Source organism: Puma concolor, chromosome E4, assembly GCF_028749965.1.
Source record: "Puma concolor isolate L17-30 chromosome E4, mPumCon1.1.hap2, whole genome shotgun sequence".
In the NCBI taxonomy this organism is placed as follows: Eukaryota; Metazoa; Chordata; class Mammalia; order Carnivora; family Felidae; genus Puma; species Puma concolor.
The window spans coordinates 3032673-3052506 of record NC_141683.1 but is presented as its reverse complement, the minus strand read 5'-3'; the positions used below and the strand labels follow the sequence as shown (position 1 = coordinate 3052506).

General features: G+C 60.5%; 1 long non-coding RNA gene across 1 annotated transcript; it reads left to right on the top strand.

Annotated features, from left to right (window-relative positions):
- The first annotated feature begins 4410 nt into the window (after positions 1-4410).
- LOC147572233 (uncharacterized) lies at positions 4411-19607 on the top strand. The gene is made up of 3 exons (XR_015246065.1): positions 4411-4623; positions 7529-7717; positions 18942-19607. It is a non-coding gene; the product is annotated as an uncharacterized LOC147572233 (long non-coding RNA).
- The last annotated feature ends 227 nt before the right edge of the window (positions 19608-19834 follow it).

Here is a 19834-nt window from a genome sequence, read left to right as displayed (position 1 = left end):
GGGCTATGTTTCTGTATTTACATGTGAATGGAGTGGCGACTTGGAAGGACTTGCTGGGTTCAGCGAATGCGCACCACTGAGCGGCTAGGTGCTGGGTTCCGGAGACTCATTCATTCCGCAGCCAGTACTTATGGAGTGCCTACTATGTGCTGACGATGGCAGCGGGCGTTAGAGAAACAGCAGGGATAGACGCAGACAGAACGACCCTACCTTTATGAGAGGAAAACAGACAACGTTATGCATAAATACAACACACAGCACATTAGGTGATGATAAGTCCTACGGAGACAGATGAAGCAGAAAGGGGAGGGGAGATGCTAGGGAGGGGGTGGGTTTGCCAGGGAAAGATCCGCCCAGGAGGTGACATTTAATAAAGGCCGGAAGGAGGGGAGGGAGCTGGACATACAGAGATCCAGGGACCGCTTGGGTCCAGCAGGTGCAGAGGCTACAAGGGGGGAACATGTCCAATGTGTTTGAGGAACAGCAAGGAGGAGAGTGTAGGGCGCAGAGGTCAGGCCCCTGGGGCCTGAGGGATCATCGCAAAGGCTCAGGGCTTTTAATATCAACACGATGTGTCGCCAGTGGAGGGCTCTGAGCTGAGGAATGATAATGATACGGCCTGACAGGTTTGCACAGGAACATTTGGCTGCTGTGGGAAGCAGACAGAGCAGGGGGTGTGCAGGGAGGGACGGACTCTGGTCTCGTTTTGAAGGTGGGACGGCCGCGATTCATTGTTGGGTTAGGTGCGAGGGGCGACAGAGACAGCAGGGTGACCCCCGAGGGTCAGGCCCCACTGAAGGTTGAGGGGCTGTGGTTGACCGCGAGGCAGGAAGGGAGGCAGAGGGCGCTGGCCTGGGCGGGCCGGGGTGGGGGCACCGGGGAAGGTCACGAGCTTGGGCTCGGACACGCCAAGCGTGAGGCGTGTGCTGAACACCGAGCGGAGAGCCCGTAAGGACTCGGATGATGGAATCTGGAATTCAGGAGAGAGTATTCCGAGCAGGAGGCGTAACTTCGGGAGTCATTAGCATATAGATGGTATTTAAAGCCAGGAGACTGGATGAGGTCACCTAAGACGTGTGTGAGTGTGGGTCAGAAAAGAGAGGAGATCCAAGGACCGGAGCCGGGGACACTGCACAGTTTGGAGGGCGAGGAGCCAGCAGAGGAGGCTCTGAAGGACAGTTGAGAGAAGCCCGGGGTGGGGGGGCGGGGGGTACGGTGTCCTGGGAGCTGAGGGAGAGGGTCCAGGGAGGAAAGGTGATCTGAGGCTTTGCGCAGGGGTGACGGTGACCTTGACGGGAGGCTTCTTGGTGGAGTGACGGGGACACCCCTGGAGCAGGCTGAGCGGCCCGAGAACCCGCACGGGGACCGCCCTTAAAAGCAGCGGGTCTGGAAGCCGTGCTGTGGGGAGAGGAGAAGTGAGGGGCAGCCGGACGGGAAGCGCCCAACTTCTCTCTTTCAAGTTGGACGAAAAGGACGGATGCGGCCCCGTCTGTCCCCAAGCTGCTGTAAGTCCAGGAGGGGAGACAGACACCCAAGCAGAGGTCATGACATAGAGACATTCGTGGGTACCGTGGATACACGCTGGAGGGAAACAGAAACACTCTAACCTGACTCGGGTCAGAGTCCTAAACCAGGTCTTGAAAGATAAATGGCTTTTATCTGGGGAAAGAAAGGAGGGAATGGTGTGTGTGTGTGTGTGTGTGTGTGTGTGTGTGTGTGTGTGTATATATATATTTTTTTGTTTGTTTGTTTATTTATTTTGAGAGAGAGAGAGGGAGAGAGAGAGAGCCCGATGCGGGGCTCCATCTTACAAACCGCGAGGTTATGACCTGAGCTGAAACCAAGAATCAAACGCTTAACCGACTGAGCCCCCCAGCAACCCCCCTGCCCCCCGGGGATGGTATTTCAGGTAGAAGGAAGGACACACGTCACACCATGGAAACCTGCAACAGCTTCCTGTGTGTGGGAACCCCCTCCCCCCACCCGCCGGAGCTCAGCATTCCGGCTCCAGAACTGCACCTCCGGGGCGTGACCTCCACACTCTGTAAGATGCGTGACCTTGGGCAGGGCCGCGTGACCTTGGGCAGGGCCGACCGCGCTCCCCAAACCCGCTTCCTCCGCCATAAGGGGGGGCGGGGTCACGTCTGCGTCACAGGCTCGTCGTGAGGCTGGGACAAAGCCGAGCGCGCAGCTGCCCGCAGGTGTGCGGCACGTAGTAGGTGCTCAGTGCACGCCAGCTGCTCTAACTCGGGGCGCAGGCGGCACGGCACACCAGACGTCCACCAGACGTAGGGGGACACGACTGCGTTGGGGCACCGGAGCCAGCAAAAGGATGGGGAGCACCACCACCTGGCTGGCGTCTCGTGAGGTGCGCTGTGGCCTGGAAGCGTGGAGTCCTGGCCGCAGGGTTCAGAAGGCCTCACTGTGCTGGCTCAGCCCCATCCGTCAGCCTGTTCCTTCCTCGAGCCCCGTTCCGCCCGCCCGGGAGGTTCGGCTCACAACCCACCTCGAAGGGTCGCGGCGAGGGGGACGCTGAGTAACAGAAGGTCAGCCTCCGACCCACTCGAGCCGAGACGCGGCAAACGTTACTTCGATGGGAACAGGCGCTTCGGTGCAGTCGAACGGCAAAGCCCCGTCGGCAGGCCCGCACCTGCACGGCCTCACTCTCTCCTGGCCCGTTCTCGGGCCTCCGGAGCTGCCTGCTTCCCCTCGCGCGGCCGTCAGGGCCCGGTCGCCCCTGACGTGTCTGCCGTCCCCTAGGCCGGGGCCACGTCCCCGAGGCTGGAAAGCGGACCGAGAAAGCTTCCGCTGTCACGCCTTTCCTTTAGCCGCAGCTTGTGGGCAGTCGGCTCTCATTCCTCCTCTGGCCCCGGACCCGGGAAAACCGTTTGCTTTACATTTTCATCTCGCGACACCTGTCTTCTCTGCCGCAACGGTTTCCGGGAGGCGCGGCGGCCCCGGTAGCTGCCCGCAGCCCAGCCCGCCGCTCCGAGCGGGGCCTGGTGTGCAATGAGCCGGTTCGGGAGACCCGGCAGGAGTTTCACAAGTTTCAGACATAAGGCCTGGCTCAGGCGGAGCAGGGCCGGGACCTGTGGCCCTTGTACCCTTGATACTCAAGACAGCAAGCCACTCGCGAACATGATGGCCCCCGGGAAAGTGGGCGAGGAGGCAGCGAGCCTTGGTGGTCAGCGGCAGGTCGGGGCCGTCCCCTGGGCGGTGGGTTTGGGCCGCTACAGCCACTCGAAACACTCCTCGGAGGCAAGCCGGCTGACATAATCTTCTCGCCCTGGCTCCCTGGGCTCACCCTTTGTGCAGACAGGGGAGCCCGGAAACAGGTGCGCGTGGCTGCTGGGAAGGCGGGCGGAGCCCAGGCCGCGTCCGATGCTTCTCCTCTTCTTCCAGGGCCACGGCTTGGCCGAGGCCTGGGCCACGCAGGACGGGGCCCGAGATGGCCCAGGTTGCTCACGGCTGCGGCGATGGCGGTCGGAGACGAGAATCAAAGGCCTGGGCCTGAAGGGGAAGTCGAGGCATCGTCCGGCCCCAGCGCTCGGTCTGTAAGGTGGTAACGTCGCTCTGGTTTTGCAGGGAGTTTAACACCCGAGGCCCGGACCGGACGGGTGAGCGGACAACGTGGACACTTAGTGTGTGTGCAGGGGACAGAGGAGGAGGGGAGCTGCTTGTCACTGCCTGCTCCTGGCCGGAGGCGGTGCTGGGATTGGCGGTGGGCGGGCGCTGGGAGGGCCACCAGGGCAGGGTCACCGGGCAGGTCCCCGTGTACCTGTGCCTGTGCACGCGTGTGTGGCTGTGACCCAGTCCTCAGTATCCAGCATCCAATGTCCCCTTCTACTAGCGCGAGTGATGCCGGAAGCTCACCCAGCCGCCAAGGACTCTCGCCCCACGCCAGGCACCATGCTAAGCATATGACACGGTGACTCGCTTCATCCTCCAAAAACAGTAGTTGTTATGATCACCCCCATCCTACAGCCGAGGGAACGGACAGACAGACAAGTGCAGGGGCCTTGTCTCTCTCTACCCCCCGCGGGTTGTCTCCGCTGAGCTCCTGCTCCGGCCGATGACGTGGGAGGGCCAGCGGCACCCCGGCCGGGGGCTCTGGGAGCCAGGGTGCGCTCGGTGACCGACTGCTGGTGTCCAGCATTGCCGTGCCATCAGCCTGCACCCCAGGGGAAGGACCAGCCCCCCCCCCCCCCCCCCCCGCGGTCTGCCTCTGTGGGGCCGTTATCAGAACACGGCTCAGCCTGTCTGGACGGAGTGGGATCCAGGCCCCTCCGGCACGGTGAGGACTCAGAAGACCCCACGCCTGGACGTCTTCCCCAGTGTCTTCGCTGAGTCCTCGTCCCCCCCCCCCCGCCCCCCCGCCCCGTACTCCAGACAGACACGGGTCGCTCATCAGACTGAGCTCCCAGGGGCGCACTTCTGGTCTCTGGCCTCCCAGCACTTGGCGCAGAGCCTGGGGGCACAGGAGGTGCTGAGAGCATGCTCACGGAGCGAACACCTGTAGGAAAGGATCCCGGGCACCGCAGGTACCCCGAGGGACAAAGCCCCGGGTGTCCAAGAAGGCCGGTCCACCTCTGACCCCACGTTCTTGGCAGGTGACACGGGAAGGTAAGCCATTCCGGGAACCTGGCACCCGGGGGAGTCTACCCGGCTGGCTAGCAGGATTGGTCCCATCGTCTCCAGGCCGTCGCAGTGAATCAGCAGGTGCGAGGAATTTACCCCAGAGAGTGATCCGGCAGTGGCATGAATGAGTAATTTACAAAGGCCATTACGGCGGCACAGAATTACTTATTTATGGGAACTTTCTGACAGATCTGCGGCTCAATCATTTATCCCTCCGAACATTTAGCCAGGGTCATTGGTAAATAATTCACTTATTACACACTCCAGAGTGGTTTATGGCACCGTGACTTATGATCTCACATGAGTGCGCAGCCGGGGAGCTAGGATGTGAAGGCCAGGGAAGGAGGGGGGTTTGAGAGTCCTCACGCAGAGCCAGGCGGGGACACCGCGAGCAGGTGCCCAGGCCCCGGCGACAAGGGGCTTCTGCTCGGAGTCGGGTTGACGGTCCTACGGATGGATGTTCGTGCCTGGTCTCACCTTCGGGGGGACAGTGAAGAGAGGAAGTCGGTGTGCAGAGGCGGGTCGAAAAATGGTGGGACTTAGCTCCAGGCGGAGTGGAGACAAAGTGCAGCTTCCGGAGCTCTCCATCTGCCCCCCACCCGACACTGGAGACCCTCCCGGGACTGTCCCCAGTCCCTGCCTGGTCTTAAGACTCCGTCTGCCCTTCTTATGTCAGCATCACCACCGGGCCCCAACCAGGCTCACGGCATGCCTCTGCCCTCATCGCCCGTATAATACTCTTCTAACTGCTGCTTTGTGTTCAGTTTTCACTCAAAGCCCACCTCCTGCATGAAGCCCTCCCAGACTACCTGAGCCCTGTTTGCTCCCTTGAGAACGTACAAAGGGCCAGGCACGCATCGAGTACCTTACGCGTGCTGTTGAGTGGCCTATTTCCCCAGCTAGAAGAGGTGTCTTCTGGGGGCCAGGACTCAGCCTAAGTGAACGTGGCCTCCACTGCAGCCAGCTCAGACCCTGCCCCCGAGGGAGTTCAAAACGCGTGGGCGGTTGATGGCGATGGGAGTAACGAGGATGCCAGTGAAGACGGTGGAGATGATTCCCTCCACGTCTTACCACTGCTCCCCTTCTGACTCCACACCTCCCCCCGCCCCCAGAGACAGTGGAACCGCATGGCCGGATCTTTGAGGTTCTGGGGGCTTCTCACCGGGCCCCATATGTGGATAGAGGAGCTCACGTGGGGATGGAGAGGAGCGTCTGGGCAGAGTCGCTGGAGAGGCAGCGAGTGGAGGTTCCGAGAGCAAGGGTCAAGCTAGCCGCTCTTACTGAAGACCCTTCCCCAGCCACATCGGCCCCACTCGGAACCTTCCAGAGAGACGCTGGGATTCCTAGCGTGTTCTCCCCACCCCGTAGGTCCACCTCCTGAGGCTGAGGCCGGCTAAAGCAGCTCTCCTACCTTGGTGTCAGTCCTGGTTCTTGCACAGTAGGCAACAACGGCGACAGCCGACAGCAGAAGAACAGCGCTCCCCTCTCTCTGTATGGGAAGACAAAGAATCCGTGCCCCCTGCCCGCCCACGGGAAGTCCTGCTCAGAGCCTAGCCTCGGGCACTCTTGCTGTGACGTTCCAGAAGGTGTGGGGTGTTGAGCAGGTCACCCGCCCCTCCAGCGGGGAAAGCCCGGGCCTGCCCAGGTGAGCTGGGAGGGGACAGGGGACGAGCAGAGGCTCCCTGTCTGCCCTGAAACCCCTGTGGCCCCGGGGAACCCTGACCCGAAACGGGCCTCCAGTCCCTGCCCCGGGGAACCCGGACCCGAAACGGGCCTCCAGTCCCTGCCCCGGGGAACCCTGACCCGAAAGGGGCTTCAGTCCCTGCCCCAGGGAACCCTGACCCGAAATGGGACTCCAGTCCCTGCCCCGGGGAACCCTGACCCGAAACGGGCCTCCAGTCCCTGCCTAGACTGGACAGGGTCCCATGCTTCTTTGCCATATTCATTTTTATGCAGTCTCCACAACCACCATGTCAGGAGGGATCCTTGTTAGCTTCTGCCACGGACTGAACTGTGTCCCCCCAAAATCCGTCTGGTGGAACCCCAACCCCCAATGTCACTCTTTGGAGACTGGGACTTTAGGGACATAATTAAGCTTAAATGGGGTCATAAGGGTGGGATCCTAACCCGATAGGACGCGAGTCCTTTTAAAAGACGAAGAGACAGCGGAGCTCCCCCTGCAGGCCCTGTGGGTGCACAGAGGACAGGTGAGGGAGGACCCTGGAAAGAAGGCATCCCCTGCTGCCCAGGAGGGAGGTCTGTCTCTCCAGGGATCCACCCCCACGGGCACCCCGATCTTGGACGACCAGCTTCAAGAACTGCAGGAGACAAACGTCTGCCACGTAAGCCGCCGGGTCCGTGGTGCGTTGTCGCGGCTCCCCCGCGTGGATTTTTCCAGTTTCCTTTCAGAGTCCGGGAGGGCGGAATGGCTCGTCCAAGTCACCCAAACAAGAAGTGACAGAGTGAGGGCTTGAATTAGGACGGGGGTCCCCCTGGCCGTGCTGGCTTCTGCCGATCCGGTCCTGGAGCCCAGAACGGACTGGAGCGAGGGGCGAACGCAGGACGCAGGGGAGGGGAGGGCGGGGGCGGGGCTCCCTCCTGGCTCTGCGGAGCAGCACTGCCACCTGCTGGCCACAGCCGCAACCACACCAGCCACCAAAGGCACCATTTCCGTCCTGTTTTGGTTTGTTTATTTCTATTGCGGTAAGAACACCTCGCCCGAGATCTACGACTTCAGAAAATTTCAAGTACACGATACAGTGTTGTTAATTGTGAGCACCGGGTTGTACAGCAGACGTCTAGAACTTACTCCTCTTGTGTCACTGGAATTTTCTTTACTGCTCCCATCCCCTCTCCCTCCTAATTCCACGCCCCCCATTGTCTCCTGCAGGCAGGTAGCTAATATGCCGGGACCCTGGCCACCAGAGGAAAAAAGGAGGTCCACACGGAGGCACGTCCTCTTGGGTCTGGGGAGAAAACGGACGGCAAGCAGAAAACGGTGACTGACCCCAAGGAGTGGAGGACTGGAGTGGGAGCACCTGAGACCTCCCTGCGCGACCCGGGGCGATGAGGTGGGCAGGTGCACGTGGACAGCCCGCAGGAAGAGCTGTCTGGCAGTGAGGATAGTCTCCGCTGGCTGGGTTCCTTTAGGCACCCTCATGTAGCCACCTGTGCGGGAAGTAATCCCACCCCTATTTGACACACGAGGAAACTGAGGCTCAGAGAGGGTTCTCAACCCACAGGCTAGTGTGGGCGAATGATACGTGACTGCATCTCACAGTGTGGGTGTAGTTCAAGGGCGTCTGGAAGCTCTGACCCACCTGGCAGAGAGTACCAGTATTAAAATCAGTGCTTAGGAGGGGTCCCGCTTTCCCTTCCCCACGGAACTCCCGCCCGAGCACCCTTCTGTGAGGCCCCCTCGTTTGTATGATAAGAGGGACGCGTGCAGCCTGAGTGACCGAGGCTCCAGGCGGGAGAAGCCGATGGGTGAGCGTGGGCTGAAGAAGGGTCTGGAGAGTGGGAGGGTGGGCCGGGGGGTGAGGGAGCCGCACAGCAGGGAGAAAGCGCGGTGACTCACATGCTGTGCACCTGCCGGGAGAGGCTTCATCTGTCAAGTGGGGATAACACAATCCACCTATTTCACGGGCCTCTTCTGAAAATCCAGTAAAGGAGCAGGTGAAACCGCAAGCCCCGTGTCAATTCTCGGCTAAGTGTTGAGTTGGAAACCGGGCAAAGCAGAGCCGATTCCTCGCCCCTCCCCACCCGCGTCTGTTAACTTTGGTTCGCTGTCCCTCGCCAGGAAGCACAGCCCCTGATAACTGAAGGCGGGGCCCTGCCCCAGCCCATTCCGGAGGCCACGAGCCGAGCCGTCTGGCCGCTCGGTCTTGGCTGCCGTCGTGACCTTCCCTCTGCCTCATTCCCGGAGCGCGTCGGCCTCCGCGCAAGCTGGGTCTTACCCACCAGACTGAGCTGGTCCTCAGGACTGGTCCCGGGAGCCACCCGCTCTCAGCTGGGGGCAGGTGATTTTGGTCATTTCGTTTCCTGGGAAGGACAGCACATCTCTCCGGACTTGCCACATGAGGAGAGACCCTGAATTTGGAGTCGGGAAATCTGGGTTGTGGTCCAGGCTTGTCCACTCCCCGCCTTATCCTGGGCAAGCTCCTTTCTTACTGGAGTCTTAGTACTTCCAACAAGGAGCTGAGGGTATCTCTAAGGGGGGTGACCAACCACTCTCGTTTACCCAACGCCAAAGGAGTTGCAGGGTGTGGGATTCTCTGTGCTCAAACTGCAAAAGTCCTTGGGGCGCGTGGGTGGCTCAGTCAGTTAAGCATCCCACGTCAGCTCATGAGCTCAAAGTTCATGAGTTCAAGTTCACGAGTTCTGTGCTGACAGCTCAGAGCCTGGAGCCTGCTTCACATTCTGTGTCTCCCTCTCTCTCCGCCCCTTCCCCACTCATTCTCTGTCTCTTTCTCTCAAAAATAAACGTGAAAAAATTTTTTAAGCTGGGAAAGTCCTGGGCAAAGTCTTGACAGCCAGCCACCCCCTCCCTAAGCCTCCACGTCTCTCATACTCCATGATCTCCATACACCGGCCTCCCTGATCTTACGTGTGGACAATACTTTGGTTCACTAGAAATAGAAAACCCAACGAACACTGGCTTCGACGTAAGAGCGTTTACTGTTTGCACAGAAGCGTCCTGGACACAGGCAGTGTCCGTGCTGGGATGTCGTCCCCATGGCATCATCCAGGACCCGGGCCCCTTTGTCACCCGTGGCCTCTTGGCTTTTCTTCCTCAAGTCAGGAAGGAGGGGAAAGAGGAGAGGCACCGACGGCTCCTGTTACTTTTGGGGGAAAGTGGGAAGTGTTCCAGGAACCCCCGGCACACGTCTGCTTCGATTTCAGCGTCCCGAACGCAGTCCTGTGACCACTCGTAGCTGCGAGGGAAGCCTTGAAGACGAGGAAGGAGAGGCTGGGCGAGGAGCCACCGGAGAGCGGCAGAGCCCAGGGCAGCCCCACGCCGGTGGCCCTGACCCTCTCGACAACAGGACTCGACAAAGTCCCCAGACTTTGTGCGACCCCCAGCACGCTGGAGACACTCAGCACTTGCTCAGCCCTTGGCGGATTCGTCGCCCTTGTCTGACTTCTGAAGACCTCAGCTCTCTGTGCGAGACGGCCGCGTCCTCAGCCCCCCTGCAGAACCGTGCTCCTACGTCCTGGTCCACACGTGTGGAAGGACTGTTACGCGACGCGTTCACTCGGCTGCCCCGGCTTCCTGGTGTTCGCACCGGGGGAGAAATGGGTCTGTCAGCATCCGGGTCTCCCATTCTCCGAGACCGTTTGACTTAATTCTCTATGTCTCTTGGGGCGCCTGGGTGGCGCAGTCGGTTAAGCGTCCGACTTCAGCTCAGGTCACGATCTCACGGTCCGTGAGTTCGAGCCCCGCGTCAGGCTCTGGGCTGATGGCTCAGAGCCTGGAGCCTGTTTCCGATTCTGTGTCTCCCTCTCTCTCTGCCCCTCCCCCGTTCGTGCTCTGTCTCTCTCTGTCCCAAAAATAAATAAACGTTGAAAAAATAAAAAATAAATAATTCTCTATGTCTCTCAGTGGCAGACTGGGACCTGGAGGGATCAGACGGCGGGTCCAAAGCGCCCACGACAGTCAGAAAGCGTCTTTACTCCGCCCAGGAAGTGGGTGTGGCAGGTGGACACTGCTTCCTGGTGGGGGCGCGGGTTTAGGCAACGAGATCTGGACACTTTTAGGTCGGATTCCACCCCCTGCTGGCGGGTCCGGGGACACGGCCTCACTCGGCGGTGAGGCTTGGGGCAGCCGTGGAGAAAGCCAGCTTTCCTCTGGGATCCGCGGCCGCCGGAGTCTCAGTTTTACCAGCAGGTTCTGCAGCTCGAGGGCCTCGGGCAAGCCGTGTAACCCAAGTGTCTGCTTCCTCTCCTGCAAAGCGGGGGTGACAAGAGTCCTCATCTCGTGCCGCCGCGAGGAGTAAGCGAGGGGCCCTGCGTGCAGCGTTTGAGCCCACGGTAAACGCACCGCACACAGTGGGCATTGAACGCCGGGCCGTCGCGATATTCCTGCCGCCGCGGTGGCCCGACCGTGGCCTAAGACGTGGGAGGCTCAGCGTGGTCACTTCCCCACATCTTCCTCACTCTCGCCCCGGGGGAGCTCTGCAGCCGCAGAGGGTCACTGCTGTCTGCGATTTGGGGTTTGCACTGCCCCTCCGTCTCTTCTGACACCGTCCTCCGCTTGCTTGCGAGAGCCCTCCCCGGCCTTCTGGAATCTTCCACTTGGCTCAAATGAGCAGCTTGCTGGGCTCAGGAGGCTGGCCTGCCCGAGGGTCCCGGCACTTTTCTCTTGAACCAGGGATGCCTCGTTACTCCCTGGCGGGGGCTGCCTGGGGATGAGGTGCACGGGGAAGAGCACCGAGCACTGCCTCCCGCGCTGTGCTTCTCTGCTGTCCTAGGGTTGAGTAGCCAGGAACTGGGTGAGCCGGCGGTCAAACTGCTGGTCGTTTGAAATCAGCTGTGGCTGGAGTGTTGGCACCATGGAAATTGGCAAACTCCACTCAGAGCATCATTCTCTCCCTCAGACACTGGCTTCCCAGTGCATCACCGAACAAACCCTTCTCCTGAAGCTCTCTAGCTGGAGGTTGAGGGGCAGGGGCAGCTATAGGATTCTGAGCTAGAAGTTTGGGTTCACGTGTCTGTGTTTTTAGAAGATTAATTCTCCAGGGGCACCTGGGTGGCTCAGTGGGTTGGGCATCCGACTTCGGCTCAGGTCATGATCTCGCGGTTCGTGAGTTCGAGCCCCGCGTCGGGCTCCGTGCCGACAGCTCGGAGCCTGGAGCCTGCTTCGGATTCTGTGTCTCCCTCTCCCTCTGCCCCTCCCCTGCTCATGCTCTGTCTCTCTCTGTCTCGCAAAAATAAAAAAAACGTTTAAAAATTTAAAAAAAAAAAAAGAAAATTAATTCTCCAAATTAGAAAGTCGTACCAGGCTGTTGCGAGGCATTCGAATAACTTGAGATGAGTGAAAACTGGAAAGTCCAGATCTCGCTCCGTTTACCCTCCGGCGGCAGAGATATGCACTCTCCCTCCATGTCTCCAGAACTCTCTTGTGCCCAGGTCACGGTCTGCCGCCTCCCTGACCTGCCCCTGACGATGGCCTCGGGCAGACACGAGAGCTTTCCGGTCACTTCCAGGCTTTGAAAAGATGCTCTCGTCTAGTTCCTCTTAAACTGTTCTCTTAAACTGATGTGTCACGTCCGGTCCCCCAGATTAGCCCTGACCTGCAGCTCCGAGGCCTGTTGCGGGAAGGGGTGGTTCACTCTCCCCCCACCTCGTCCTCCCCGGGGCAGAGGATGGGGACGTCCGCACTGGGGCTGCTTTGCGGTGGCTCCTGGCTGAGGCGGCTGACCTAGGCTCTGACCTCTGCTATGGCAGCGAGCTCTTGGAAGGTCTGTCACCGCGGGGCCCTCACTGTCCAGTTTCCTGCCGGCTGATCTCTGGGGACCCGCACCCCTGTCCTGCCCCTCCAGGTACTGCCGCGGTCCCTCCCCTGCGTCCGCACCCCCGCCGCGGGCAGCCTTCTTGGGTGGGATCTCGTCGGAATGGTTCCGCTGGGGCGACTTTCCATAGCGTCCGCTGGGCTCCTAGGACTCCAGAGGAAACATCCTGGCCCCACTGAGTGGTAGAGGTGAGGCGTGCCCACTGCTGGCCCCTCTCCTGCTCCCCAGGGCGCTGGCCCACCTGGCCGCGGGCACCCAGGCAAGCCTGCGAGCGGTTACGTTCAGCCAGGGTTCAGCTGGGAGGCGAGCAGCCGGGCTCCCGGTCCTGGGGGCCCCCAATGCCTGTGACGTATCTTCTTGGGCCTTTCATCTGTTGGCTTGTTCGGGGGGGAAAGAAAAGATGACTCCACTCACAGGAGTCATCGGAACCTCCCTTTCAGGTTCTGGTCTCCCCGGGTTGGGCTGGGGCCGGGCTGGGTGTGGGCCGCAGGGCAAGGCCTGCCGTCTTCTCGAAAGTTCAGCCAACTGTGTTTTAGCACCTCCCGTTAGAATGTAGGGCCCTGGGGCGCCCGGGGGACTCTGGATTTCGGCTCAGGTTATGATCTCACGCTTTGTGAGATCGAGCCCCACGTCGGGCTCTGTGCTGACAGTGTGGAGCCTGCTTGGGCTTCTCTCTTTATCTCTGCCCCTCCCCTGCTTGTACTCTCTCTCTCAAAATAAAAATAAACATTTTTTTTTTTTAAAAGAAGAACGTAGGGTCTTAAACACCCAGTGCTTTTGGCTTTGGGGCTCGGGGCTGAAATTTAAAGTCAGTCCACATATATAATTTAATTAAGCAAACGGGATTATTCTAGACATATTGATCTACCCTTTGCTTTTCCCGCTAGGCAAAACATTATATCCTGGGCACATTTCTTTGTCATCACATACAGATCTACTTTTTTTTTTTTTAATTTATTTTTTAAGTTTATTCTTGAGAGAGAGAGAGAAACAGAGCACAAGCAGGGGAGGGGGAGAGAGAGGCAGAGACACAGAATCCAAAGCAGGCTCCAGGCTCCGAGCTGTCAGCACAGAGCCCAACGTGGGGCTCGAACCCACAACGCGTGAGATCATGACCTGAGCCGAAGCCGGACGCTTAACCGACTGAGGCACCCAGGCGCCCCGTACTTTTTATTTTTTAGTGCATTTTATGTCTCCTCACACTTTTCTCTTTTTCTTCTCCTGTGTGTGTGACCGTTTCATAAACCAGTATTTTTAAAACTGCCCAGTTTAGCAAACAAGTTGTTTCTGCCTCTTCCTTTTTAAGATTTTGCATTTCCTTATTGCTTTCTTTTTGTGGTTAAGTGTCCCAAGAAAGGTCGGGGAACCCGAGTGTGCCTGTCTGTGTTCCTGGTCCTTTAGTGGGACACACCTCTTTATCCCGAGCAGCACGGATATTTGGAAACAGCTAGGTACGTCGCTGTATCGATGTGCGATCAAGTATTTAATCCGTCCCCTGGCAGACATTTTACCATTTCCGGTCCTTCCCGGTTATAATGTTACACTGAACATCCACCTTATAATCTTAGGCACTAACTCTTTGGTTTTATGTAAGCCAGGCACCATAATATCCCTTAGAACACTTTCAGAAACCTCATTCAGCCGGAAGGCGGGGAGGTGGCTGGGTCCCGGAAGGGACCCTGGGATGAACTCGACTCGGTCAACAGTCCCATTCAGTGGGAATCCTGATCCAGGGGCACAGGACGGGCGCTGCCTCCAGGCCGTGGCCCATTGGTCAGAGACCCTGGAACGGAGCATGAGTGCCCGGTGCCCGGCATTCAGCAGGTGCTCCATAAATGCTTGTCTGCCCTGTGTGACGGCAGGCAGCCCAGAAGTGGCTGTGCGCACATGTAGCCGGCCTGACTTAACTGCGCCCTCCACACCAGGCTGTTTCAACGTCACCCTGGCCACTGAGTTCAGAACCCTTTCCTCTCCTCCTCTCTCCTTAGCACAAACCCCCTCCTCCCTGAGTCCCCCGGGCTCTCCTGTGCTCCCTCTGCCCTTCCCGGAGTCTCCCGACTGTGGGTCCTCCCCGGCCGACCGCACACACACACACACACACACACACACACACACACACTCAGACACACTACACACTCATACTCACACTCATGCACACACGCACACCCTGCAGACCTTCGTGCTGCATTTCCGCCCCGGGAGGTGCACGTCATCTACCCACGTGGACAGGAGCAGCTCCCCTCGCCTGCGGCACCTTTGGGACTAAGATTTCCCATTGCTTTACACAGTGGAGGGTTAAGTAGCAACGGCACCTCCCCCTGGCTGTCACACCCCCTCTCTCACCTCCCCGGCGGTGGCGGCGGTGGGGGAGGCGGGCAAACGCTCTCACCGTGCACAAAAACCGGAGACACACACAGGCGACGTCTTTGAGCACCCTGAGGGGTGGGGCTGGGGCCGAGGCTCCCTGGGGTCCCCCTCCCAGGACCAGTTGCGCCCCTGCTGTGCTCCGCGGCTGTGGCCGCCCGTGGGGAGGTGCCTCGGGTCCCCCTGTGACGAGGGGTCCTGAGGCTGCAGCCGCTGGAGGCTGTCAGCTAATTGCGCCCTTCGGAGGGGGCGTCTCTTGCCCGGAGAACAGGCAGTGCCCCTCCATGGGCGTCACCGGGCTCCCCCGACAGCCTCCAGCAGCGCAGGAAGCTGGAGTCCTGCGCCCTCCTGCACACAGGACGCACAAGGCAGCTCAGGCGTGCAGCTCCGTGCGAGCCTCCGTTCACAGGAGACCCTGGCAGCCCCCCGCACCCCCCCGCAAGCAGACCACTGTCTCCAGAGACAAGGACAATGTGGGGCCTTTCAACAAGGACCTCGCGCTGGGAGGACCAGGAAGAGACTGCCGATGGCCAAGGGGGACCTCAGCTGCAGGAGACACAGGGTGAAGGTGCTCGTTGTTCAGTACCCTCAGGTCTCACCGGGCTTGGCCTTGAACTCGGTCCATATGTATGCAGCCACGGGAGGAGGAGCGTCCGGAGGGCTGGTGCCGGCCGAGCCCTTCTCACCGCCTTCCCTGCGACCCAGAGGGGCCCGCACGGCAAGAGCTTGTCCTTGTCAGCAGGGGACACTGTCTCCTACCGACCTGGCTCTCCGGGAAGAGTCAGGGGCCCGGCCCAAGCGGGAAGAGCCCCCCCCCCCCCCCCACCCCGGGCCCTCCTCTCAGCCAGGGGGATGGGGCGCCTTTTTCGGGCCGTGAGGACGCCCACCTGTGTGGTGCAGCTGGCCGGGGGCCTGGGCTCGAGGCTGCCGGAGCGGCGCTTGCGGGGTAGGGTGCGTGGGGGGCCGCCCCTGCGTCAGCACCCTCTAGGCTGGCGGTCCCCAGGGGGCGGATGGAGAGGCAGCGTCGTGCGGGAAGCAGACAGTGGGATGCGCAGGGCGCTGCCTGGGCCGGAGACCCGCGATGCCCCTTCCTGTGTGATCCTGGCAGCTTACTTAGTCTCTCTGGGCCGCGCTGGCTTCTCTAAGCAGGAGGCAAGAGGAAAAGCGAGTGGGGGCTGTTCTGAGGGGGAAACGGGTCTCAGGGAAAAGTGCCGGGAACGCGCCCGACACCCATCAAGCTCTTGCTAGAGGCTGCCCGTTATTCTTGTTCCCGTGGAGCTCACGCTCCGGTGAGCCTGGCAATGAATATTTATGCGGCACTCGGCCGTGTTCCGGGGGCCCCGCCAGGGGCTGGGGAGGGTGTGGCGAAGGCCGGTGTCCACACTCCGGTGCGGAGCCCGCAACCTGGATGGGGAAGACGTCCACGACTAGACAGCCGGCGGCGTTCCAAATGCTGGGCGGAAACACGGGTTCTTGCAGAGGCTGGTGCGGGCCCCGGCCCCACCGAGCAGGTGAAGCGATGTGGACTCCTCAGAGGGGCCTGCTGTCCCCGGGGCGCCTCCCATGCAGGCTGGCTCAGTTGCTCTGGGCGAGAACGGGGTGCCGGGCTCCGGGCCGTCCTCAGCGATGAGAGGGCACCAGAGCGCCCACCACTCGCTGGCCCGTCCCCAAGCCGCACGGAAGATGCAGTCAGACGCCCGAGCCCCCCCGGAAAACCAGTGTTTCTCCCGCTCGCTCTGTGCTGGGGCCGTGCTCCCGTGCTGAGCTGTGGGCAAAGGGACGCTGAGCGGTCAGGGTGCGCGGACCCCGCGGTGGGGGTCGGCCCCAGGCCTGGGACGGTGTCTCTTCGGTGGCCCCAGCCTCCTCGGACTCTCGTCCGCACACCCGCCAGAGGGGCTTTCGTGCCGTGGGACGACCAGAGCTGCTCAGCCCCTCGCCCAGCTCCAGCGGCTTCCCGTCACCCACAGAGTGACAACTCGTACTGGATCACACAGTGTCCCTCGCAGTCAGGTCCCCACTTTCCTCCCGGACCCCCTCTCGGCCCGCACGCTGCCTGGCAATCGGTGGGCCCAGGCTGCCGTGCAGAGCGCCACGGCGGGGGCTCACGCGACCTGTCCCCACACTTCTGGAGGCCGGACGTGCGAGATCGAGGTGCCTGCAGGCTGGTTTCCGGTGGGGTCTCTCTTCCTGGCCTGTGGGTGGCCAGCGCCTCTCCTGCCCTCACGAGGCCACTCCTCATCGCTCAGGACCCACCCTTCTGACCTCCCTTGAGCTCCATCACCTCCTTAAAGATCCGGCCTCCAAATACGCCACATGCATGATGTAAAAGCATGTGACTTTGGGGACACAGTGCCATCCACAGCACTCTCTAAGCACCTGTGACGTTTCCTATTTCTGCGGCTTCCTCTCCTGCCAGGCCCAGGTGGCACTATCCTGGCCCCGATGTCCCATCTACGGAACTTTCCCTTATTCTGCCCAGTCAGACATCTTTTAAAGTTTATTTGTGTATTTTGAGAGACAGAGGCAGAGCACAAGCGGGGGAGGAACAGAGAGGAGAGAGAATCCCAAGCAGGCTCCACACTGTCGGCACAGAGCCCGACGCGGGGCTCGAACCCACGAACCGCAAGACCACAATCTGAGCCAAAATCAACCGTTGGACGTCTAACCGACCGAGCCACCCAGACGCCCCAATTCTGCCCGGTTCAAATGTGCCTTGTGAGGAGTGGTGACCATGGAGGGGACCACAGCGTGGGCCCTCACCCCCCGTCCCAGACTCTGAGCGAGCAGGTTGTGTATTTCTTACTTTATAATGTGGGCTGTTCTGTATGAATGTAATCGTGCCGGTCTGGTTGCCCATCACGGGCAGGCACGGGGGGAGCCCCTGGGAGGCCTCTTCCTGGCGCTTTTACAAGCTTCACGACAATCTGCCACCTGCAACAATAGATTGCACTTCCGTCAGGACACGGGGCTTAAGGGGACTCTTCCGTGCACGTGTGTCCCACCAGACTCTGAAGATCTTGTCCGACCGTGTCTGTCCCTCTGACCCTACGCCAGGCACACAGCGTCATAGACGTTCCTTAACAGCAGCTCCAAAGGATGGGCCGCCGATGGGTCGGTTCTGCACTTTCCAGAAGGTTAGCACTGTGAGCAGCGGGTTCCCTCTGAGTGAGTGCTGCCTGCAGAGTTAGGAGGGACGAGAGTCTGTGACGCCCGCCTCGTCCTTCTGCGTGGGGCGGAGGCAGGTGCGTTCAGGGCAGCTCCGGTTCCCGAAGGCAGCAGCCCCGGTGGATACGGTCACCCAGAAAGAAGACGCTGTGTGCGGGCCAAGCACAGAGGCTGCGCGAGAGACCAGCCTGCCCGCACCTGGATCTCAGGACCTCCAGGACCTGGAGAGGAGACGGATTTCTGTCGCAGAGCCCCGCTGGTGGTGGGGCTTTGTGGGGCAATCCTGGCAAACTAGGGTGAGACCAAATACGGTTTACCTGGCACTCTCTCCCCTGGAGCCGAAGAAGGGCTCAATGTCAGCCACACGCGGGTTGATCCCAGTGAATGAGGCTACGGCCCCTTCTCAGGGTCAGGAGTCACTGTGGGGACCTGTAAGATCTCACTGGGGGTAGTTTCAGTTTGTCTGAACATTAGAATCACCAGGGGAATAGTGTGGATTTAAAAATCTTGAGGGGTGCCTGGGTGGCTCAGTCGGTTAAGCGTCTGGCTTTGGCTCAGGTCATGATCTCGTGGTCCATGAGTTCGAGCCCCGCGTCGGGCTCTGTGTTGACAGCTCGGAGCCTGGAGCCTGCTTCGGATCCTTTGTCTCCACCTCTCTCTCTGCCCCTCCCCTGCTCATGCTCTGTCTCTCTCTCTCTCAATAATGAATGAACATTAAAAAAAAAAAAAAATCTTGATTTCCAGGCATTGCCCCAGACTCTTAGAGAATTGGGAGGTAGGGCCCTGGGTATCCGCACTTTTTAGGGTTCCTCACAGGGTGCAGCCAGGATTGAGAACCAGCAGTCCCAGGAGTGATGAATCCACCAGAGGCCGGGAGGAACAGACCGCATGTCTAGACGCCCCGGGCAGTGAGGGTGCCGCCACGGCGGGACGCCCGGGAGGCATGGGAGCCCCCGGGATGCCGACTCTGGGGCTCGGCTTGAGCCCTGCATTCGGAAAGCCCATGGCTGGGGCGGGACTCGTGTGTGATCCAGGACTTGGCCTCCTTTTGTCCCAGGCTGCAGTGAAGCCCTGAGACACCATCAGGAGGAAGGGGAGACAGGCGTGGGTTGCGTAACAAGGATACCGTGTCCTCTTTACCCCAGTGGCTTCTAGGAGAGTCAGGAGTCCCTGGAAGAGAAGGAGAACCCAGAGGCCCGGTAGCAGCAGCTGCTTCTTCACAGTCTGGCCCAACCACCCCCCCCCCCCACCGCCCCCCAACAGAGCAGGAGCTAACACGCCCACGCCACCGAAGAAGGAGCGAAGAAGGAGCAAGATGAGGTCACTGTCCTGAAGGCACGTAGCGGGTGGAGCGGATTTTCACCCCAAGTCGGCCTGGCTAACAGACCCCACGATGTCACCGTCACATCCCCGGTCCGAGGGCAGTAGGCTAGGACGGGAGCGTGGGAGGTTGTGTTGTGTCACTCGGCTGAGCAGGAGCCCCGTTCCCCCAACTACTTGTCCTACACGCTTGCAGCCAAGCCAAGCAGCCAGCCCAGGAGGTGTGTGGGCAGGCCTCGGGAGGCGGAGGAGGAGAAGCAGCCGCGTCCCCTTGCTGCGAGGGCTGCGGCAGCCCCCAGGCCCTGTTCTGGTTCTCTCTCCGCTGGCCCCCGGGATCTCCTCCCCCAGCTGCCCCGACTCCTGGGCCGGGTCCACCGGCAGCTCCGGGACGCAGGGCACCCACATCACGGAAGGGGCCGGCCGGAGGCGCCGGGAGGCCGATGCAGGTGCCGGCTCATTCTCGTGGGCTCCGCTCACTCTCGCAGGGACCCCTGGACCGCCTGCTCTGTGGACCTCCGCGGCCTCACTGGACTAGGATGGTTGACCAGCCAGTCTCTCGCTGCCGCGGTCGCACAATGCCAAATCCCTACAATAAAAGCGCTTATCGTATACGTTGCCTGCTGGTTCTGTGTCTTGAGACCCAGTGACACAGGAGGCACAGCCACCAAAGCTTTTTGAGAATCGCTATGGGAGAGATCCTGTCTGGAGCGTCCCGTGCCCAGGTAACCCGGCACAGGGACCTCCACGTGCCCTGGAATGAGCCGGAGCTCTGAGCTACGAGGGTGGAAATTATGTGTCCGTGGCCTGTAGCTCGTGGCTCAGGATCAGACAGCCGG